Source organism: Rhinopithecus roxellana, chromosome 11, assembly GCF_007565055.1.
Source record: "Rhinopithecus roxellana isolate Shanxi Qingling chromosome 11, ASM756505v1, whole genome shotgun sequence".
Classification (NCBI taxonomy): Eukaryota; Metazoa; Chordata; class Mammalia; order Primates; family Cercopithecidae; genus Rhinopithecus; species Rhinopithecus roxellana.
Window position 1 is genome coordinate 95,232,461 of NC_044559.1, and position 24,744 is coordinate 95,257,204.

The 24,744-nt window shown below is 42.5% G+C and overlaps 1 pseudogene; it reads right to left on the minus strand.

The window, feature by feature from the left end:
* Positions 1–2,232: 2,232 nt before the first annotated feature.
* Positions 2,233–24,123, minus strand: LOC104657282 (annotated as a pseudogene).
* Positions 24,124–24,744: the final 621 nt, after the last annotated feature.

A 24,744-nucleotide genomic window follows, 5' to 3' on the forward strand; every position in this document is an offset into this window, starting at 1 on the left:
ACCCAGAGGGAATCCTTGTCCAGCTGTATAGCCAAGGGACACTGCAGCCTGGGCAGGACTGAACCTGTTCCCTCCCAGGAGCCTGATCTCTGTCTGGCCTGGCTTTGGCTTCAAATGCCTTCAGCTTTGGCTTCAAAATCTGCTGGATGAGTTTCAGGAGAGCTCTGGCCTTCTTTGGATTAGGAATTTTAAAATAGTTTTTTCAGTAGGCAGTAGATGAACTCTGCTTGCTTACCTCTAAGAACTGGTAAGAGATTCTTACCTCTAAGAACCTCTAAGAACTACACAATTCACAGAAAGCTGTTATACTCACAGTTACGGTTTGATTATAGGGAAAAGATATAGATTAAAATCAGCTAGGGGAAGAAAGGCGTACGGCTGAGTCCAGGAGGGCACCAGATATGAAATGTCCATTATCCCTTCCCCATGCAGTCAGAGTGAATTACCCTCCTGGCTTTGATATGTGCCAATACACATGGAGTATTGCAGCCAATGAGGCTCCCTCAAGCCTCAGTGTTCAGGGTTTTTACCAGAACTTCATCACGGAGGCATGCTTGATTGTCCATGTGGCTGCTCTCTGTTTCCAGTCTCCAGTCCTTTCAGGGGTGACCTAAAGCCTGGACTCTAAATCACATAGTCGGTTTTCCTGGCCTGGCTAGTCCCCACCCTAAATCTTATTATTAGACTCTCCATTGTGACCCAAGATCCCCAGGCAAAAATATTCCTATCAGGCATTATGTGTTGGAGATAAGGAGTCAAGGACAAAGGCCAGACCTCTTTTTGGTCAAGGTTAATTATTTCTGTTTTTTTTTTTTTACTATACAACATGCCATCATTCTGTTATTCTTCCTTTCTGTTTTATCTTCACAATAACCCTAATTAGTGGGTAAGGATGTTTATTATTGTAACAAGATCTCAAAAGGAAAGACAGTTGGGCAAAGTTGCACAGTCTATCTTTGACTCGTGGTGCAATACTCTTTCCATTCTCTGAGAACCCTGAGTCCTGAGAAGAAGATAGAAGGAAAGCATGTATATGTGTGTGTGCAGGTGTGTGTGTGTGTAAATGTATATCTAATAAGTATGTGTAGATATGTGTATGTCTCTGTGTGTTTGTGTACACATGTGTATGTCTGGGTGTCTGTATTCATGTGTGTGTGTGTGTACACATGCTTGGGGGAAGGTTAAAGAGAAAATCAGCAGGGTGCAGTGCTGCACACCTGCAATGCCAGCTACACAGGAGGCAGATGGGGGAGGATCACTTGAGCCTGGGAGTTTGAGAAAGAGAAAATTTCAATAATCTTCCTCTTGCACTTAGAAGGAAAAACCTGGGGCTGGGCATAAGGAGACATAAAGCACAGCATAAAGAGGCAGAAAAAAGTCTAATGAAAAACAAGTGGCCAAGAACCTATAAGGAAATATAGCACATTAGCAGCAGAATAAAACTGGAGGACATTTTCCTCTAGAACCCTGATAATCCTTGTGAGAAAACTGTTGGTCACCTATGTTAATTGCCAAAACTTGCAGGACCCTGTGCAACAGAACTGGCAAGTAAAACCATGTTTCTTAAACTCACTATGCTACAACTGTCATTCCACTCTTTCTCAACAAAGATTTCACAAACCTATCTCCAGCTTCCAGATGGTGAGGGAAAGTGTGATGAGATTTTATGATAAATTGTGCCCATCTCTGAGTCCATCTTCTCCTATTGAAGAGAAGGAAAACGAGGCGAGCACATTACAGCCCTGCCTGACAAAAGTCACAAGATAAGCAAATAATTGTTATGTAAAACTGGAGTGTCCTATAATGCATTCATGAATGCCACACATTCTACATGAGATCATCCATTTCTATTCACTTATATTCTTTGAAGCAAGTTTATAAGATTTGAATTATTCAGAAAATGCTCCCAAGCTAATAGGAGAAAGTACTTTAACCACATGAAGTATGCTACACAATATGGTGTGGTGGTGAAGTGTGCAAGCTGTAAAGCAAGAAAACACAGTTACAAGTCCTGGCTTTACCCTCCTGGGAAAGTTACATCTCTCTGCCTCAATTTCCCCATCTAAAGTGTAGGGATGACAATACTATTATCTATTTCACAAAGTTGTTTTGAGGAAAAGAATATATATAAAGCACTTTGAACAGCAGTTAATGCTATGTAAGTGTTTGCTATTGTTATTTTAACATTTCAGATTATAAATATCTACCCGGTTATTCTGATGGCAAGCGTCCCTAAGCTGATAACATGACGAAGAACTTCTGAGTTCCTCCACTTTCCATCAGCTTTGTGAGGAAAAATATACCACACGAAGAAGAGCAACTGAAGCAGGCGTGAGAAGGAAACTTGGCTTAAGATTGGAGGGCTTGGGTTTATTGGGCTTCTGTCTTCTAAAAATGTCCCAAGCTCCATTGATAAGAAGATTTTTAATATCAATCTAGCTAAAAAGGACCAATAGACCCCACAAGACACTGAGTTAAACATAAAAATAAAAGGGTAATAAGTAGCCGGATGCGGTGTCTTACGCCTGTAATCCCAGCACTTTGGGAGGCCGAGGTGGGTGGATCATGAGGTCAGGAGTTTGGCCAGCATGGTAAAACCGCATCTCTACTAAAAATACAAAAATTATCTGGGCATGCTGGCACACACCTGTAATCCCAGCTACTCAGGAGGCTGAGGCAGGAGAATTGCTTGACCCCAGGTAGCAGAGGTTGCAGTGAGCCGAGATCATGCCACTGCATTCCAGCCTGGATGACAGAGTGAGACTCTGTCTCAAAAAACAAAACAAAACAAAAAAACAGAAAAAAAGAAAAAAAAAGAAGAGTAATAAATGAAATATGGAAAACTACACAACCAGAAAAATAAACAACTACCAGTACCCAAAACATGGCTAAATCTCATAGGATTGTGTTGAATGAAAGAAGCCAGCCACAAAGGTGCACATACTGTATGATTCCATTTATATGAAGTTCAAGAACAGGCAAAACTCATCCAGGGTGACAGAGGTCAGGATTGTGGTTAACTTTGAGGACAGCAACTGAGAAGGGGCAAGAGGGAGCCCTCTGTGGTGATGGAAGCATTCCGTATCTTGAGCTGAGTGGTGGTCACATGAATGTGCACATATGCAAATAGTATGGAGTTGTAATTTAAGGTATATGCACCTCACTATATGTAAGATACTGTCTTAGTCCATTGGTGTTGCTATAACAAAATATCTGAGACTGGGTAAAGTGTAAAGAACAAAACTTTATTCCTCACAGTTCTGGTGGGTGGGAAGTCCAAGATCAAGGTGCCAGCAAGTTTGTGGTCTAGTGAGGGCTGCTCTCTGCTTCCAAGATGGCACTTTCAGTCCTGAGTCCTCCAGAGATGAGGAATGCTGTGTCCCAACATGGTGGAAAGGACAGAAAAGCAAAAGAAGGAAACCGAGCTAGGCAGCTCCCTCAAGCCCTTTCATAAGGTCACTAATCCCATCCATGAGGGGGCTCTTCCCTCACCACTTAGTTATCTCCTAAAGACTCTACCTGGGCCAGGCGCAGTGGCTCATGCCTTTAATCCCAGCACTTTGGGAGGCCAAGGCAGGCAGATCATGAGGTCAGGAGATTGAGACCATCCTGGCCAACATAGTGAAACCTCATCTCTACTAAAATACAAAAAGTCAGCCGGGCGTGGCACACCTGTAGTCCCAGCTCCTCGGGAGGCTAAGGCAGGGGAATCGCTTGAACCTGGGAGGCAGAGGTTGCAGTGAGTTGAAATCATGCCACCGCACTCCAGCAGCCTGGTGACAGAGCAAGACTCCGTCTAAAAAAAAAAAAAAAAAAAAAAAAAAAGGACTCCACTTCTTAATACTATCATATTGGGGGATTTGAGTTCCGACATGAATTTTGGAGGAGACACAAACATTCCAACCATAGCAAATTTACTTTACTAAAAAAGAAAAGAAAAAGGAAAATCTTGTCTCTAAACATGGTATTTTAAGAGTTTATATACTTACAGCCCAATTTTCCACTTGCTTACAAATATGTTTGTGATGATCCTTCTTAGCTGAGAAAAGTTTCAGTAAATTAAAAAAAATCCTCACATTATCCATTAATATTGTATTCAAATAAGATCAGATTTCTAACCTAGATTTTAGGTTAAGACATAGTCATTTGTTGTAATGTGAGAATGACAGAAAGAGAGATATTAACTAGCAGAATCCAACTATAAAAATAAATTTAAGGGCACAATTCTCTATTAATGACTCCCCCAGACAAATCATTATTTGGATAGCAATGAATCAACTAAAAATGGAAGTGAGAACAGTTTGAATCCTTTTTGCAATGGATGAATGTTTATGAGACTATTAAGTGAAGAGGGTTCAGAAACAAGGGCATAAATGGCATGCTAACTTGCAATTCAATAAACTAGTATATGTAAATTCAAAGAGATAAAGGACACGAGCACTCAGAACAAAATCACAGGAATAAATTTAGCAAAGAGGCACCAAAGTTGAGAGAAGGACCACTGTTCCACGTTTGATATCTTTAATTCTTGAGTCATGGAGACTGGAAGCTAAAACCAGCCTTTGAGGTGACTTCAGAGAGACTGTCCAGACTCAAGATGCAAAAGCAGATGTTGCATGGTGGAAAATATCCCGAATGCGAAGGCATTTTCAAAGACAATGGTGCGCAGGGAAAAAGAATGCTGTGTGTTTTAAAAGAAAAAAAAAAATCAAAAGAAAGAAAAGAAACAAGAAAGAAGAAGTGACCAGAGGGTAGGGTGACCATATGTTCTGGTTTGCAAAGTACAGCTAAGGTTGTGTCTGCTGTCCCGGTGCAATTATAATAGTGCACGGATTGCACCCTACCAAAGAGAGGAAAGTAGCCAGCCAGAAGACCCATGTGTCGATTTCAAACGGTGTGACTTGATCCACAGCCGCGCTCATGCCGCTGTCCAGCTGAGCGGTGTGCACTACCTCTGCCTCGCCCTACCTCGCCCTCCCCGGGTGAGTCTCCGGGAAGGCTGGAGCGAAACCCTGGGCTCCTACGTTGCTCTGGTGCCACCTGCAGGTTATATGGGGGAACTGCTTCTCTCCACCCCACTACCCACCACCCCGCCTCCCCACCCCAATCCTGGACAGCCTTGGACTTGGCCAAAAGACATTAAGAGCGCGCGAAGCCCTGGCTGGGGAGTGGGCTGGACCCCGCAGTGAAGCCTGTGTTACAGAATCAGACAGGAGAATTTTCGTTGGTAGGACTGTGAAGCATACAGCTGGAACCTCCCAGGTGCCATTCCCCACATCTCTGTCTTTCCCTTAATACATTAGGATAGTGGGGAAGCGAGAGAACTTAAGCTTACTAAGCTCCTACTGTGTACTGGGCAGAGTAGGCACTTTTATTTCCAGCCTCGCAATTGAGGGGAAATAGGTGATTATACAACCGGGATACAGGATCAGAGTGGGCTAGTGATGTGCTCACAGTATCTCAGCTGAAATTGGAACCTAGGGGTCTTTGACTCTAAAGCTAGGGCTCTTTTTGGGTCTCCAGCTTAAGCAATAGTTGCAAAATGCAAAGAACAGCATGAAAGTTTTATATTGATCCATATAAGACTGTATTGCAAACAAAAACATGGAGTGTCTTCGTGGGGGTGACAGTGAGCCAGGGAGATTATTGCAATTCTGTGTAACCTGGGAACTCTCTGAAGAAAATGAATGAAGACTGACTGAGTGCAATTTGTCTGATAAACAAAATCTATCAGAATGTGGGGCCTTGTGGGTGCTAAGTGAAGGTAAGAAACCATGGTGCTGGACATTTTCTAAGGTGTTCTTTATGAAATTACTCAGGGCCTCAGTGCCTTCACCTTCTTCAGGACATCCTATCTCATCCTAACCATCCTATGTTTAGGACACTTAACAGTCTCCTAAACATCCTTCAAAAGATTTATCATCCTTCAAAACTCCTTCAAAACATCCTTCAAACCTCCACTGCTTTTGGAGTTATAACTCGATAAAATAAAAATCACGGTGGGAGTCATTTACACCCTAGTGAGAGTCATCTAAGATTCCCTTTTCTTCTCAGACCTTTTAGCTGAAGTTGGTTATGAGACAGGTTGGGGAGGGGGAAAAGGGTCGGGGCAAGCATTCTTGGAACTTGCACTGTTTCTAGCCGATGAACTGGCACAGTGTGAGAATGTCAATCTAAATGGAGAGCTCTATGCATGTTCCTCTCTATTCCTTTTGTCACTAATACCAATTCCCAAAGCAGAGCCCCAGGATGGTTGGACTGAAAAACGCGGAGGTCATAGAAAACGCTTGGCTTTGGATTTCAGGTCAAGTTCTGCAGGTGACTTGCTGTGTAAGATTAGACAAGTCAGTTCACCTCTCTGCACTTCAGTGAGCTCATCTGTAAAAGACTGGTCTGGACTAGATTAACGATTTTCTTTAGGTTTTGCAATTTTTTTGTTGTTGTTGATGTGTGTGTGTGTGCGCGCGCGCGTGTGTGTGTTTAAACAGAATCTCACTCTGTTGCCCAGTTGGAGTGCAGTGGCACGAACTCGGCTTACTGCAAATTCTCCTGCCTCAGCCTCCCGAGTAGCAAGGATTACAGGCGCCTGCGACCACACCCAGATAATTTTTACATTTTTCGTAGAGATGGGGTTTCACTATGCTGGCCAGGCTCATCTTGAACTCCCGACCTCAGGTGATCTGCCCACCTCGGCCTCCCAAAGTGCTGGGATTACAGGCGTGAGCCACCGTACCCAGCCTGCAATTGTTTTTTGTTTTAACGTTATATTCAATTCTTCCTCCATCTTTATTAAAGTATAATTGGTAAATAAAAATTGTGTATATTTACTGTGTTCAATGTGATGTTTTGCTATATGCATGTGTTATGAAATGATTAAATAAAGTTAATTAACATTTTCATCACCTCACATACTTTTATTATTATTATTATTGTGGTAAGAATATGTAAGATCTATTTGCTTAGAGTAGTGTTTACTAGAGGTGAGGAAGGGTAAGGGGGAGGGGGTAGCCAAAGGTTGGCTAACAGGTTAACAGATACAAGAGTACATGGCTGAGTTTGGTGGCTCATGCCTATAATCCTAGCACTTTAGGAGACTGGGGTGGGAGGATCACTTGAACTCAGGAGTTTGAAACCAGCCTGGGCAATATAGGAAGATCCCATCTCTTTAAAAAATTTTAAAAATTAGCCAGGCATGTTGGTGCATGCCTGTGGTCCCAGCTACTCTGGAGGCTGAGGTGGGAGGATCACTTGGGCCCAAGAGGTCAAGGTTGCAGTGAGTTATGATCGCACCACTGCGCTTTAACCTGGAGGGCAGAGTGAGACCCTGCCTGGAAAAAAAACAAAACAGCTAAATAGGAGGAGTAGTTCTAGTGTTCTTTAGCACTATGCAGTAATGATAATTGATGACAATTTATTATATATTTTCAAATAGCTAGAAGAGTGCATTTGAATACTCCCAGAACAAAGAAAAGATAAATGTTTGAGGTGGTGGAGATGCTAATTACCCTGATTGGATCATTACACATCGTATAAAAATATTATGCTGTACCCCCAAAATATGTACAATTCTCTTGTCAATTAAAAATAAGAATAAAAGCAAAAAATCTTCTCTCAGCAATTTTCAAGTATACATTATTATTAACTATAGTCATCATTCTGTACAACAGATCTCCAGAACTTATAACATTGTATTTGGTTCCAATCAAAGTACTAGATCCACAGAGTTAAGAACAAAATGGTATCTGGAGCAAGAAATCTTCAGTAAAAAAAAAAAAAAAAAAAAAAAAAAAAAGACCAAAATGGTAATAAAAGGCTTATATCAGAAAGCATTTCCTCTGCCCTTTCCTTTCTTGCCTTTGAGTCCTAATTCCCAGAGGCCATCATTTTAAACTCATTTTGCTACTTCCTCTGGTATCATCATATTTCTAAATAATGCTTAGGTTGCTATTTCTTGATTTGTTTTCCTTAGTATCTGTCGACTTCCTGGCATAACAGAGTATAGGGTTTACCTCCCTTATGAGGTCTTAACAATTTCCTTGCCTCCATTCTACCAATTTGACTGGATCACAATCTTATGAAATCAAATGCATTTACATTCTTGTAGATATCTAAATTTTGTTTCTTAAGCCAAGTCCTGCCCTGAAATTGTTTCATTTCTTTCCTTTATTTCCCCTGGAGTTAATAATTGCTTCAGATTGTTTGTCTTCATTTGCTTATATGTTTTTGTACCAATTAACTACCTTTTTTTTCCAGATACTCCAACTGATCTGTGAAATGCCTAGTAATAATCATCCAAAACCTAAGATACACCAGATACTCTATCAGCCCTGTCACTTTCCAGGAGGCATCCCTTTCTCCCTTGCCCTCCATCCTTATGCTCCAAACTGGACTCAGCTCACTCAGCCCGTGGCATGGCTGGCATCCTGGCATTTCTCTGAATTTTCTGCTGCCTTTTCTGTGTGCATCTCCCGTTCCCTGGCCCCATATCTTCTTTTTCCTTGGTTTATCCTCTTACTATGTTGCAGTACATCTTCCAGTGGCTTCCTGAGAAAGAGTGAATGGAAGCCAAGCTCTCTGACCCCTGCATATTTTAAAATGTCATTATTCTACCCCAACTCCTGATTAATAGTTTGGCTGGATATAATGCTCTAATTTAAATGTAGCTTCTCCTCACATTGGGAAATATTGCTGTATTATTTTCTAGCTCCCAGTGTTGTTGGGAAGAAGGCAGTGTCATGTGGAGTCTTGGCTCTTTATATGTGGCCTGTCTTTTCTGTCTGGAAGATTTTAGGATTTTCTCTCTATTCTTGGTTTTCTGGAATTTCCCAATGATGTGCCTTGTTGTAGGTCTTCACTCACTGTGCTAGTCACTTGATAGACTCTTTTGAACTAGAAAATTATGTCCTTCTATTATGGGAAGCCACCACCAGGTTTGTGTGAGCTAGGTAATCACATTCTTTTCTTCCAAGGACAGAGGTATCAAAGCCCTGGGAACCTTATAAGTGGATTGGGGATAAGAGGGCCTGAGGTGAATCCAACAAAGCTCCAGCACCCACTGAGCTCATGTCCCAGGGCTAGGCTCTGCCTGAGGACAACAGACATGGTTGATGCCTACTTCCTGCCCGGTCCCATGATGGGGCTCAGTACACACATGGTCCAGGAGGACCATGTAGTCTCGGGTTACATTTACATGCACCTACCCGTGTGTAGCATTCAGTGAGCAACAGGACAACTTAGGGGAAGGGGAAACTCCAGGGAGCAAGATAGGAGGGAGATAAATAAACATGGGGTGGGGAGTGGCCTTGTGGGGAAGGAGGAAAGGCAGGGCCGTGTGTGTGTCTGTGTGTGTGTTATGTATTGGGGGAAATGAGGAGAGCATCTATAGTTTTGTCTGCCCCCTTTTCTGGCCACTGCACCCCTTTTCTCGTGAATAGTTTTTCTTCCCACCATGGACTGAATGTCTCTGTCTCCTCCAAATTCATATGTTGAAGCCCTAACCCTCTGTGTGGCTGTATTTGGAGATGAGGCTTCTCAGGGAGTCATTAAGGTTAAATGAGGTCCTAAGGGTGGGGCTCTGATTCCATAGGATTAGTGTCCGTATAAGACGAGACACCAGGAAGTGCACTCACTCTCTCTCCGCACAAATGCAAAGAAGAGGTCACATGAGCACACAATATGACAGCCACCTACAGCCAAGAGAAGAGGCCTAAGAATGAAACCTACCTTGGTGCCACTTTGATCTTGGTTTTCCCAGCCTCCAGAACTGTGAGAAATCAATGTTTGTGGTTTAAGCCACCCAGTCTGTGGTATTTTGGCATGGCACCCTGAACTGACTAATACCATCTCCCCACTTTACTTCAACCACATGCCGCTAGAGGGCTTGAAAGGTTTAGTGTCCCCGCTACCCAGCCAACCCAGACCAGACCAAACAGAAGCTTTCTTCTGGAATTTTCTGAACAGGAACTAATGGAGGGGAGCCCCATCCTTTCTTGGGCCAAAGCCAGGAAGAGGAAGCCTCGTGCTGCCAAAAGTCTGATCCCAACCTTGTGGGGAAAGTTGCTCTGAGAGCACAAAACTGATCTGCAGCCTGAGGTGGAGACAGAGACAAGGGAAGAAGCCTGCAAATCCTGACAGTGCTCGTGTCTCTGAGTCCAGGTATTCCTGAGGCCCAACTGTTCCCTGCCCTGCCTGTGGCTAACTTAATGACCAATGAACTTCCCTTCTTGCCTAAGCCAACTCGAGTGGATTTTCTGTTACTCACCCCAAAAAGCCCTGACTGCAATGGCAGGGCATGACGGGGCTGGGCTGGCTGGGGCAGAGGATGGTGTGGGTGAAATCAGCTGTGACAGGAAGTGCAGTTATTGAGTGGCCTCCATGAGGCCCTCCTCCAGCCCCGACTGTGAGCAAGGCTGGGCTCATATGCTCAGTAGGTCAGACTGAGGGATTTGGTCAGAGGTGCCATGCTCAGGGCCATCTTTCTATGGGCCAGACTCTTCAGCATCAAAGGCTTTGCCATCAGAGACAGTTTTAGTTATATCTTGGGTTCACTTGATCAACTGCTCTTCTCCTACTTTCAGGATCTTCAGACTAGACTGCACCAAGCAGGTGTTAGGAAGCCGTAGGCATCCTGACCAGAAGCCCAGACCACAAAAAGGGCTCCTGCCAGCCTGCCCAGGGTTCCAGAGGGTAGGACTGAGGGGTGGTGGGAGGAGCCCAGCCTGGGCAGCCATGACATTTACACCCCTCTTGATCTGTCTCCTGGAACTTTCCACCCCTCAAGTTTGTGGGGCACACGTGGGAAAGACAATGAATGCCCATGTCTCCGACTAGTTTCCCCATCAGAAGTGGTCATTGCACCAAGCACCCTCCTCCATTAAAACTGGACAGACCAAGGGCCACTTTCCTAATGGATGGATCTTCTTGGTCCATCTCATGCTCCCAACAGAGCTCCCTCCCTGGGATGAGAATGTGCCATTCCAGGAGAGCCCTTTTGACCCTGTCTCCAGCCAAAGCCAGTCCCCCTGCCAAGCAGGGCCTAGAATTACACTGGAGGGTGACAGGCCTCACCTAGAAATTTCTTGCTGAAAATTGTCAGTTTCCTGCACAAGTACAGCCTGGCAGTTAAATTCAAATTAAACCCAGAAGGAGGTTGCTGCTGCTTCAGTCTCAACTACTTGAAAATTAGGCTGTGTAGAGCTTTTGTTTGCTGGAAATTGTGCAGTCAGACATTGTGCAGATTGACCCTGTAGCTACAGCAAGTACACGCATAGGGCGTCCACCAACGCCAAGTGTGCACATGTGAGCACACACACACACACAGCACAAAATCTAGAAATAAACTACTAGAATTTCAGCTGTTGGCCAGGCGCAGTGGCTCACGCCTGTAATCCCAGCACTTTGGGAGGCCAAGGCGGGTGGATCATGAGGTCAGGAGATCGAGACGTTCTTGGCAAACACGGTGAAACCCCATCTCTACTAAAAATATGAAAAATTAGCCGGGCGTGGTGGCCGGTGCCTGTAGTCCCAGCTATTCAGGAGGTGGAGGCAGGAGAATGGCTTGAACCCGGGAGGCAGAGCTTGCAGCGAGCCAAGATTGCGCCACTGCACTCCAGCCTGGGCTACAGAGTGAGACTCTGTCTCAAAAAAAAAAAAATAAATAAAATAAATAATAATAATAATTTCAGCTGTCATGGCAGTTTTGTGTCATTTCCCTGAAAAAAACCCACAGATTTTATTTGATGATTTAGTATTGTTTTTATTTAGACTTACTTAAGGAAAAGGAGAGCTGAGTGCAGTGGCTCATGCCTATAATCCCAGCACTTTGGAAGGCTGAGGCAGGAGGATCACTTGAGCCCAGGAGTTCAAGACCAGCCTGAGCAACACAGTGAAACCTCATCTCTATAAAAAAAAAAAAAAAATACAGAAATTAGCCAGATGTGGTAGCGTGTACCTGTGGTCCCAGCTACCTAGGAAGACTGAGGTGGGAGGATCGCTTGCGCCTGGGCGGTGGAGGCTGCAGTGAGCCGAGATCATGTCACTGTACTCCAGCCTGGGTGACAGAGTGAGATCCCATCTCAAAAAGAAAGAAATAGAGAAAAAGACACAGAAAGAGAAAATGGGAGGGGAGAGGAGATGAGGGGAGGGGAGGGGAGAGGAGGGGAGGGGAGAGGAGGAATGAAATGGGATCCTGGTCTGGTATGGGAAAACTTAAGCGGATACATCTGAGAACTTTGAGCCTCCAGTTTCCACTGAATGCTCTGGGCTAAAAGGAGTAACCCCCTTTCCTTGCTAAGAGAAAGGCAGCTGCCCCTTGCCTGGAGACTAGGCAAGGAGCCTCCAACAAGGCCTTACAGCAGGATGAGGTGTGTCATCACTGCTGCCCCACGTTGACACCAGGCTATGGTCATTCCTTATCATGGCCCAAGGTCACAAGCACAATCTGCTCTGGGAGCATGATTTTTTTTCTTTTCTTTTTTTTTTCTTTTGCCAAAAATGTTTCTGGAGCTGCCTAGTGTGTACTGGCAGAATCTGGGAGAGGCGGTGGAGGAGTGGACATAGGGTGTTGGACCAGAGGGACACTAAAGGCTGTGTACAAGAGAATACACTGACCTGGACACACTCTCAGGACTGAACGGCTTGGCAAGGACACCTGGGGCTCCAACACACTGCTGGAGTGGCTCCTTGAAATGTGGACGTAACAGTTGCTGCAGTGAATTAGGTGGCGAATATACAACTGCATTCATAAAGCATCAAAGAAGCCGGAAAGTACAGGGAAGTCGGAATGTTAGAATGGTTCATTATATGCCAGCAAATTCAAAATCCACCACTTGACTATGTGCCCCTGGAGGACTCACAGGAACTCTCCTCTCTAGGTTAACAAGGAAGGCACTAGTGAGAAGGGCGCCTGAATATTTGAGAGATTCAGTGGCACTATCCTTTGTAGGCCAGGATCAACAACAGGAGACGCTGCCATGAGACCAGGCGTCCTGGTGTCAGTGGGAATGGTGGAAGGCCAGCACAGCAGATGTCAGGTGGTGGCACTTCACCATCAACAATAAAGCTGATGCAATTAACTTAATTGGTAGGAACAGTAGAGTGATATCCAGGATGCCTTGACCTCCAGGGATCTGTTGTATTGGCTAAAAACTGATGGCATTCCTGCAAACCACTGCACTCCAGCCCAGGCAACAGAGTTAGACCCTTTCTCAAAAACAAAACAAGAAAAGTGTTGTTATAATGGCACCAAGTGTATATGTAGTTCCTGAAATTCCGAGTTCCGTTAATATTATTTGTGTGATTAAAAAAAAATCCATACTTAAAAGCAACACACCAATAGAGGCAAGCAAACCATGTTTTGCACAAAACAACTATCAATGGTGATAGCACGTGGATCTCCCCTTTCAGAACCCTGAAATTCTCAGTGCCCTTACCCGAAGGGCTTTCTGCAGACAAGGTGACTATCAGAATCACATGGAGAAGATCAGAACCTGGAAGGAAACTTGAGATTTTTTGATATGGGGTCTTGCTCTGTCACCCAAGCTGGAGTGTAGTGGCGTGATCTCTGATCTCGGCTCACTGCAAGCTCCGCCTCCCGGGTTCACGCCATTCTCCTGCCTCAGCCTCCCGAGCTGCTGGGACTACAGGCACCCGCCACCACGCCTGGCTAATTTTTTTGTATTTTTAGTAGAGACGGGGTTTCACCGTATTAGCCAGGATGGTCTTGATTTCGTGAGCTCGTGATCCGCCTGCCTCAGCCTCCCAAAGTATTGGGATTACAGGCGTGAGCCACCGTGCCTGACTGATAATTTTTTTATTTCAAACTTCTTCATTTTACACAGAAACAAAACTGAAATTCAGAGAGTTCTGGTTTCTCAAGGCATACCACTAGTCAATAAACACACAGAGCCAGAAGCTAGATCTAGCTCAGTGTTCTTTTAAAGGCTTCAGAATCCCCCGCCGCTAGTAAAGCTTACAACCTGACAATAACATAATGTATACACACAAATACAGCTGTTTCCAAAATAGATTGGTGGGGGGGATGGACGCTGCATTTTTACAACTTATATTTTTAAGAATTGCAAAATCTGTCTCCAGTATTCACAACAGGATGTCATTAACCAATCCCCACAGGGGGCTGGACATCTAGGTTGTTTCCAACCTTTTGCTTTTATAATTATCCATTATAATGGTGAAAAATTGGAAACGACCTAAATGTCCAACAATACAGGCATTAATTCTCTATGAAGTGAATATCAAATAGCCATAGGAAAGACATTAAAGATTCAAAAGTGTTGCAAATTGACCAAAAATACGCCATTTCAGGTCAGATGCAGTGGCTTACACCTGTAATCCCAGCACTTTGGGAGACCGAAGCGGGCAGATCATTTGAGTCCAGGAGTTTGAGACCAGTCTGGCCAACATGGCAAAACCACATTATAAGGTACATGATGTGCTTTGGTCAAGGAATAGACTGAGGCGGATATCCAGGCCTGGCTGACGCACGAGTTTGGTGGGCAAGTGCACACCTCCGCTTGTAACATAACCTGTTTGTGTAAGTTCACACTTGGCTTTATGCCACTATTGTCTGTAAAAGGTGTAACTGCCCTGTTGATGCCGTGCATAAGATACATGGCTCTTGGGGGCTTGGCTCATCTCTACTCCACATGGCTTGACATATGGGTGCACTGGTGCCCAGAGAAAGAGAGAGAGCCAAAGCTGTCCATCTTGCAGATGGATGGGAGGGACCCAGGACACAGCTGGGCTTGCTTGTTCCCAGAGAGAGATAGAGTTAAGCTGCTGACCCTGAAAGCAAGGGAGAACCAGCTGCGCAGCTGTGGCGGTGGGGGGCAGCTGGCTCAGGCAGCTGATACACGGCAAACAGTGTAAGACGAAGCTGATAATAAGAGAGCTAGTGTAAGAAAGCTGTTAATGAGAGCTGCTATTGAATAGAGCTATCTTTCATCTGCCTGCAGCCCCCCGAGTGTTCTTTCTGATCACCCACCCACTCCCCTCAGACTTCAGCATGGGCTGGACCTGGACCCTGGGACCTGACACACATCTCTACTAAAAATGCACAAATTAGCCAGTGTGGTTGCACATGTCTGTAATTCCAGCTACTAGGGTGGCTGAGGCACGGTGATCACTTGAACCCAGGAGGCAGAGGTTGCAGTGAGCCAAGATCGCACCACTGCACTCCAGCCTGGGCAACAGAGTGTGATCCTGTCTCAAATAAAATAAAATAAAATAAAATAAAATAAAATAAAATAAAATAAAATAAAATAAAATAAAATAAAATAAAATAAAATAAAATAAAAAAATTAAAGACCATTTGTCCAGTATAAACTCTTTCAAATATATACTCAAGCATAGAAAAGTCTAGAAATGTCATCAATGGTAATTTCAGGGAAGAATTCTAAGGTGACTTTGTTTGGTTATCTATATTTTTTTTTTCTTTTTCTTTTTTGAGATAGGGTCTTGCTCTGTCACCCAGGCTGGAGTGCAGTGATGTGATCAGGGCTCACTGCAGCCTCAGCCTCCCAGGGTTAAGCGATCCTCCCACCTCAGTCTCCTGAGTAGCTGGGACTACAGGCACACACCAACACACCTGCCTAATTTCTGTATTCTTGTATTTTTTGCAAAAATGGGGTTTTGCCATGTTCCACCTTGGCCTCCCAGATTGCTGGGATTGCAAGTGTGAGCCATGTGTGTCAGGCCTATGTTTTCTTCTCCGTAATAACCATGACCATGGATTTCATGTACCAACATTTTTCTAATAGTAATACTTACAAAGTATACTATGAAAACTGTTCAGAGAAAATGAAGAATACAAATTTGTAAAAATCGTATATAACTAGTTTTTTTGTTTTTGTTTTTTTAAAGGCAAGAAAGAAACAAAGTAGATTGTCCAGGAAGATAGTTACTTCTCCTTTGTATTTCTCTGGTGAGTTCATTAGGAACTCAAAAAGTTCCAGGAGTAGAATCACAGGGTCAAAGTACCCTGGCTTTAACTTCTGGTTCAGAGAATCCTAACAACTTACATTGTCACCAGCAAGGTCTTTGACTGCATGAGCAACTCTCACCTTAAAGCAATTCTCATCTGACATTAGCTGTTCGCCTTTCCGCTGATATGTTGACTCCAGGAGGCTCCTTGAGTTCTGTGTGTTCAGCTGGCCTCCGGTGGCCCCATTATTATTTTCTGCCAGGTGAAGGTCAGTCACCTGCACACGGATCTCATCACTCATGATATGCTGCAGCTGGAATCAAACAAAGGCAACTGTTAGTGAACACAGAAAACATTTCTCCATTATACAGTCAACGTGCCTTTGACTGATACAGTCACTCAACTCAAAAATGATTTTGTTTTTTTTGTTTTTTTTTTTTTTTTGGCCGGCGATTTTAGAAAATTAATCACACAAACCACTGTATCATTTTCTTGGAGAATAATCAAGCCAAGATTTTCAACCATATCTATGGTCCATTGTAAAACTTTCATATCTATTTAAAATAAAAACCATAGAGAACTCAGGTTAATGTACTGTTTATTTAAAATTCTAAGGATCTTTAAATAATTTTCCATGGGTCATATTTTTATTGCATTTTAAAATCACTTATAATTTGCTTTCACACATATTCTCTCTCATTTGATCCGCACAACTGCCCTGGGAAGCCAGTTGGAGAGAGAGTTGGTGCCTGTTAGGAGACAAATTTACACAATGCATAAGAAAGCTCACAGTGAGCTTGGGTGAGAAAGGAAGCCTTGGAGAATCATGAATGCATGACTGTCTATATTCCCAGCCCAACTACAAAATCCGAAACCCATTAGGTATTTAAGAAATAGCTGCTGAATTACTGTCCGGGGTGCTCAACTGAAGAAGCAGGGTTGGGACCAGCAGTCAAGCTTCCTGACTCCTAGCCCAATACTTTTCCAAACACACCACCTATTTTTCTATATCTGATAGAAATGCGTAAGTTGTACATAATGTCAACTCACTTTCAATACAGGCCAATCATGATTGACTATCTATAGCTTTTGTGAAAATCTTAGGAAACTAATGACTAGAAAGTTGAACCTTTCAGAGTTCCCACTCTCATGTCATATGCTATTTCTATTTTGCAATAAAAATCCTTCCAAATGAAACTTTATCCATCAAAATGACAGAGAAGTGAAGAATAGATACAAGAAGAAAGCAAAATGTTAATTTCAATATCAATTTATCTATTTTACTTTAAAATTATCTTAACCACCAAGTCATTCTATTTTTAGGAAGATACATTTTTTTGAAGTGTTAGGAACTATGATAACTATTTATTCTTAACTTTAATTCCTAAATGACCAGTATGTATATTAGTAGATAAGTGGACACAGAGCAAGGTCAGTAAGGGTGACTGAATGTGGCAGAAAGGGCAATATCTCCAGCAACTGTAGATTGATAAATGATATGAGTCCAGATAATGGATTCTGATACAACCACTAAAATAATGCTGTGAGTACTTGATAACATAGGGAAAAGCTTAAGATACAGTGTTTTCGAGAGAAAAAAGGCAAGGTGGAAAAAATGCATGGAAAGCATGACTTCAATCATGCATACAGATGCTTCACTCTATACATTTTTTTTTTTTTTTCAAGACGGAGTCTCGCTCTGTCACCCAGGCTGGGGTGCAGTGACATCGTGATCTTGGCTCACTGCAGCCTTGACTTCCTGGGCTCAAGCAATCCTCCCACCTCAGCCTCCTAAGTAGCTGGAACTACAGGCATGTGCCACCACACTCAGCTAATTTTTTGTATTTTTAGTAGAGATGGGGTTTTGCCATGTTGCCCAGTCTGGTCTTGAACTCCTGAGCTCAAGTGATCCACCCACCTGGGTTTCCTAAAGTGCTGGGATTACAGGCGTGAGCCACCACCTCTACTTTATGCTTTCTTGTTGAAGTAGACTGTATTACTGATTTCCCACCCACACCCACTTTTTGGATATCTGGTCCCTCCTCGAGTCTTTGGAAAGGGCAGCACTACAAATCCAGGGACAACCAGGGAACTCCCACCCCCACTGCTAGACAGATCAGATTCTCTGTCTTGCTAACTGAAAATTAAACAGAGAGTGTTTGATAGATATTTTTGCAGAGGAGCATCTGTAAGGAAAGGTCCGGTAACACTGGGACCAGAGGTGCTGCCAGGGCAGGCGAAAGCCTCAGAGATTGGAGAAACCTGGAGCATGTGCTGAATGTCCATCTGCAGAGCAAAACACAAGCATGGAGCAGAAGTCCAGAGTGAAGGCACACAGGAGAGAAGAAAAACCTCCCAGCCCAGTCCTTCCATGGTGGGGTCATATTTTGAGTTCAGTACTTAGATGTCTGTGAGATTGCCTATTGTATTCTTAATACAAATCTCTCATAAACCAGCCTAGAACAGGTTAAGATAAATGTAATGACTTGGCAGGAGTGCGGTGCGGTGATCACGGCTCACTGCAGCCTCAACTTCCTGGGCTCAGGTGATCCTCACACTTCAGCCTCCCAAGTAGCTGGGACTACAGGCATGGGCCACAACACCCAGCTAATTTTTTGTATTTTTTATCATAAAAATATTATCTTTTTCAAAAGAACTATATATAATACATTGAAAAATACTGATTGCTTTTTCTTCGTCTTTTTTTCTGTGAATGTGTAGGTGTTTGAGTCTCTTGTATTTCTTCTTTTACACAGGATATGGGCTGTTTGAAAACTATTTCCTTATCTTTATCATCATCATTCATTTCAGCCACTTTAGATTTTCATCTGTCCAAAAATGTTGATGTACAAACCGGTGTGGGGCCCTGGCTATCCACAGTCTTCTCAGGAGTGTCAGGAGTGCCTAAAACCTTTTTCTTCTTCTAAGGTAAAATCTGGCCTTTTGTAGACGTCCGAAGATTCATTTTTGAAATACTTTCCGTTTTCTGTAAAATCAAAGAAGGAAAATCATAATCAATTCCTTTTTAAGCTAATTTCTTCCCAAGTAATCTTTCTTTTTTTCAAAATCGCTCCTCCATCCGTAGATTTTGTGTTAAGTGCCGATTCTGATTATACCATTTCACTCATGGATATGATGGCTGCTTAAATGGAATATTCCAGTCTTTAAAGAGTTCTTTCTGTACTTTTTCAGGTGGCATAAAATGACACTTCAAGGGTCTTTCACCAAACAGGTAGTTGTTCATTGTTTCAGCAACTATCTTGGCAACATCCTCAGACTCAAACTCCACAAAGGCATAGCCTTTGCTATATCCAGTCCTTTTCTTTCTGGACAGTCTGAACTTGGTAACAGTGCCACACTGGGAGAAATAGGAAAGGATCTGGGTTTCCTTAAGTAGGTTAAGTGGGTGGCGCACATAGACTACTCCAGAAGAAAGTTGTTCTCGTTGTTGTTGTTGTTGTTGTTGTTGTTGTTTGGCCCGGTTATGCGCTTGTGAACCTGCGCCACTTCCTTCTGAAACCGCATCTTCCTGCCGGTTCAGCAACGGGATTGGCCCAGCCTGCCGGAAAAGGCCGCCATGCCAAAAGCAGCGGACGCCAACTCCAGGCAGCGCTCCCGGAAACTCCCAATTTTTTGTATTTTTAATAAAAACAGGGTTTCGCCATGTTGCCCAGGCTGGTCTAGAACTCCTGGGCTCACGCGATCTGCCTGCCCTGGACTCCCAAAGTGCTGGGATTATAGGCGTGAGCCACTGCACCTAGCCTTGACTTTGAAATACATGTTGTACATCCCAGTCAGCAGTGAACTCAGGGGAACACCAAAGATGAGGAGAATGAGAGAAGAGATACCTCCAATTAAAAGAGTTCAGATGAGATGTTTGAACTTACATTTTAAAAAGTCCCTTCAGGCCGGGCACAGGGGCTCACGCCTATAGTCACAGCACTTTGGGAGGCAGAAGTGGTTGAATAGCTTGAGCCTAGAAGTTTGAGACCAGCCTGGGCAACATGGCAAAACCCCATCTCTACAAAAAATACAATAAATTAGCCGGGCACAGTGGCACCTATGGTCCCAGCTACTGGGGAGGCTGAGGTGGGAGGTCAAGGCTGTAGTGAGCTGAGACCTACCACTCCACTCCAGCCTGGGTGACAGAGACCTTGTCTTACAAAAAAGAAAAAAAAAAAAAAAAAAAAAAAAAAGACACTGTTTTGGGGTTTTCTGGATGAAAACTGTTTCCATAAAAAAAAAAAAAAGGTGGAGATAGTATGTATTGCTGATTCAATATTATAACCAGATGCTTAGAATAAATAATTGTATCTATTGTTTCACAAACCAACCTCAGGATTATTAAAAATTAGTTTTATTGGACTTTTTTTTAAAGTTGTCCTGATTCACTCAGGTCTGTCACTTCCAAGCCCATGTTTTACTACTTTGTAACCCTATTTGGAAGGAAAAATGCAACTAAGATTATGATCCATCCTGAGATGAAATGTTTCACACATATACACCACACATACTCCCCACCACAGTATGATGACACAGTGACCCAACCTTAGGCAAAAGGGTACCACTGCCAGCAAATGCATTTTTTTCTTTATTTCTTCTAAAAGCAGCACATGCGTGTAACATTTTATTGAGATTCTCAACAGCTGCCATTTGGTTTATGCAGCAAATTGTTTACAAAGTAATATTTTTCCATTTTTGATATTTTAATGAAAATTATGTCCTTTAGTTTTAAAGCCCTGTCTCTCTCCCAAAGAAAGATTAATAACTAACTACAAAGTAATGATTATGTAGGAAAATAACAAAAGCAAAAACAGCTTTTAAACACTTGTGATACGGGTAAGGGTCCAAATCAAGACCTTCTGGGTCTACTGGAGGTGCTAGGCTGCCTCAGGACACCATCAGCACCTCACCATCCACAACATCCTCAACAGCTGGGAGCCAAGTATAGACCCCAGGGGCTTCCTGTTCCACAAGCTCCACTCTCTTTTTCCTCTCCACCCTTGCTATTGGGCCTCCCCTCCAAATCTGCCTAACAAAGGCAGCAGGATCTTTAATACTGTTTGGCTTTGTACATGGAGACAGGATACTCTAGAAAGTTGAGAGATTCCCTGGTCCAGTCTGGGGGAGGAAAAAATAAAAAAAAAAAAGGAAAAAGTATGCAAAGTATGATGGATGGTTTCACTTTCTTGTCCACTCAGACACATGCTTATACTTATTAAATGGATGTATCAGATGCTTCAAAATCCTGATGTGTAGTAGCACAAAAGTTCCTTGTAAAAAAGAGGTTGCAAAATAATAAAAATTTCTGCAGCAATTCAGGGTCCTGATGACAAAGCTGGTTCTGATAAATAGCTATTTTGACATGCACAGCAGCTTCCCCTGTAAGTCCTGTGTTTGAAGGGTTTCATTTAGACCACGGGAAGTTGGAATCTGAGTTTAAAAGGCTCTCTACTGACAAAATGTGATATATCCAGCAGTGGATTTCTACTCAATAATGAAAGGAACAAACTACCAAAACATGTTATGTGTCATAGAACAACCTCAAAAACATTAGCTAAATAAAAAAGCCAGACATGAGACCAGATATTGTATAATTCCATTGATTTGAAATGTCCAAAAAAGGCAAATTTATAGAGACAGAAATGGGCTGATTTACCTCAAAAGGCAGGGATTCAAACTCTCTAGACTACATGTGATACATACATGAGAAAAAATAGGGAAAAGAAAGGAAATGTAAATATAAATAAATGAAAACAATACTTCTCCCTGATTATAAAGAAAATCACATTCTTTTGTGATAATTTGGAAGACAAAATATAAAGAAAAATCTTTAATTTTGCCACTCAAAACATTGTTTTGTTGTTTTTTATACTTTTTATGCATATAAACATTTTAAAAAGTAGAATCATGATACAGAGTCTTTTGTCACTATGTTTTGGGCATATTTCTATGGTAGTCAATACATCCTTGGCATCATCATTTTTAATAGCTGGATGTGTATTAAGTTAATCATTGCCACCCCAGAGGTAAATTTTCTTATGTATACATTTTAATGGACTCAACCAAGCATTTTTGGACTGAATTCATAGAAGTAGAATTTCTGGAGGAAAATAACATAAAACAGTTATAGGGATTTTAATAGAAATTTTCAAATTATCCTGTAGGAAAATTAGTTCACTTTATGCTCCCACCAATAGGGACAGAGCTCCAGTTTCCCCCTTCCATTTGTCCTCTTTGCTGGTCTTTAAGCAGAAAATGTCATTGTTTTCATTATATTTCTTTGGTTTCTAGTGCTTTTGAACCTTTTTAATATGCTTATTGGCCATTTTTATTCTTGTGGGAAGTGCCTGTTTCTCCATTGCCTATTTTCTGGCCAAACTCCAAAGTCACATTTCACTTAATTTTTATCCTGCTGATTGAAAGCATTTTAACTCAGTGATTTTAATGTAAACCGGAGCAGGACAGACTGTAATTATCTAGGTCTCACTCTGTCATCCAGGCTGGAGTGCAGTGGCATGATCATAGCTACTGCAGCCTTGAACTCCTGAGCTCAAGCAATTTACCTACCTTAGTCTCCCAAGTAGCTGTGACTACAGGCATGTGCCACCACGCCCAGCTAATTTTTAAATTTTTTTGTAGAGATGCAAATTCGCTATGCTGCCCAGGTTGGTCTTGAACTCCTGACTTCAAGTAATCCTCCCACCTTGGCTTGGTGAAGTGCTGGGATTACGGGCATGAACGGTTGCTCCCAGCTAAGAGCTCACTTTTGTTTGCTAGTGGTGTTCTTGGCATCCTTTCATGTTTGAGGCTTTGGTGCTAGTGCTAAAGTATTACACTCACCATCTGAGGTTTACAGGACTTTTGTTTTAATATTGAACAGATGGAAGTGTTTAGTTCTGCATCTTTGCAGGTATACAAAATGTGCCTAGGAGGACTCTGCTTTATATCCATTGAAAGTGAGAAGTAATACAGGAAGATTTTGCCTGGCTAGAGGCTTTGAAAGAATGGAGTATTCTGGTTTAATTCTATTAACTTGGAAGTATGAAGGTGAAAAAAATTCAAAACTTATATTTCCTGTTGAGTGCAATTTGAAAATATAGCCAATGATTCCACTTTTCTTCTCTAGTAAGTTTGGACATTCTGATCTACTTGCTGTGTTATTTTTATTTTATTTTACTTTTTAAATTTTATTTTATTTTATTTTATTTTTTGAGATGGAGTTTTGCTGTTGTTGCCCAGGTTGGAGTGCAATGGTGTGATCTTGGCTCACCACAACCTCTGTTTCCCAGGTTCAAGTGATTCTCCTGCCTCAGCCTTTCAAGTAGCTGGGATTACAGGCATGTGCCACCACACCCGGCTAATTTTGAATTTTTAGTGGAGATGAAGTTTCTCCATGTTGGTCAGGCTGGCCTTGAACTCCTGACCTCAGGTGATCCACCTACCTCGGCCTCCCAAAGTGCTGGGATTACAGGCATGAGCCACCATGCCCAGCCTTGGTGTTTTATTATAAAACTCCTAGTGTGTCTGAGACTTACATTGTGAAGACACTTTTTTAAAACTTGAGATGTAAGAGGATGCAAATGGTATTGTATGAGGTCAGACTGGATGACAACTGATACTTGTAAATACATTTTTTAGATGAAATCTCTGATTGCCACTTGTTTTCTTATTTAAGTCATAAAAATAAAACACATTGGGTGGAGGATGGGAGTAGGAAGGAGATTTATGTCTTTTAATTGCATGTCATTGTTTCATATCAAGACAGAACATATAGTATCCCTGGCTTTGAACCTATAGAAAGAAACACATTTTTCTACCTGCTGTGTGCCAGAGGTTCTTCAACACCTGGAGGGATTACTGCAGCACAGATTGCTGAGCCCTACTCCGGAGTTTCTGATTCATCAGGTCTGGGGCGAGGCCTGAGAATTTGCACTTATAAAAAGTTCTCAGGTGCTGCTGGTGCTGCTAGTCCAGAGACTACATCTTTGAGAACCACTCTTGTCTACTAACTGTAAATTGTAGAACTCTAGAGAAAAGCTTAGTTTGGTCTGGGATAAGAAGCACACAGGTTATGGAGCAAATCATGAAAGATTCAACCCTTGATCCCAGCCTACTGTGGAATTCAGGTAGCAATACACAGTGACATAACACAATTCTTGGTTTTCATGATTGCGAATCATAGCCAAGTATCAAGTGAGAAATTCAGTATCATTTGCAAAGCTTAGAGAGGCCAGGTGATTCTAGAAAAATGGACCGTGTATTTGTTTTAAACTGGTAAAGAGCTTCGAGTGCTTATTAAATTGAAAGCTTTGTGTTTTAATTTATTTTTTATTTTGTTTTATTTTTTGAGATGGAGTCTTGCTCTGTCACCCAGGCTGGAGTACAGTGGCATGATCTTGGCTCACTGCAACTTATGCCTCCTGGGTTCAAGTAATTCTCCTGCCTCAGCCTCATGAGTGGCTGGGATTACAGGCACTTACCACCATGCCTGGATAGTTTTTGTATTTTTAGTAGAGATGGGGTTTCACCATGTTGGCCAGGCTGGTCTTGAACTCCTGACCTCAGGTGATCCACCCCCTCAGCCTCACAAAGTGCTGGGAATACAGGCAAAGCCAGCGCACCAGGCCCAAATGCTTAGTGTTTTTAAAGATAGTAGACATGTTTCTAGTTTCAAAAATATCTTAACAATAATGTAGGAGAATAAGAGAAACATTTTTCTAAAAAAGAGAAATCACTGTGATTATTTTATCTTATTGGAATGTTGAGTAATATAGTCTGCTTTATTAATCATCAAGCATGCT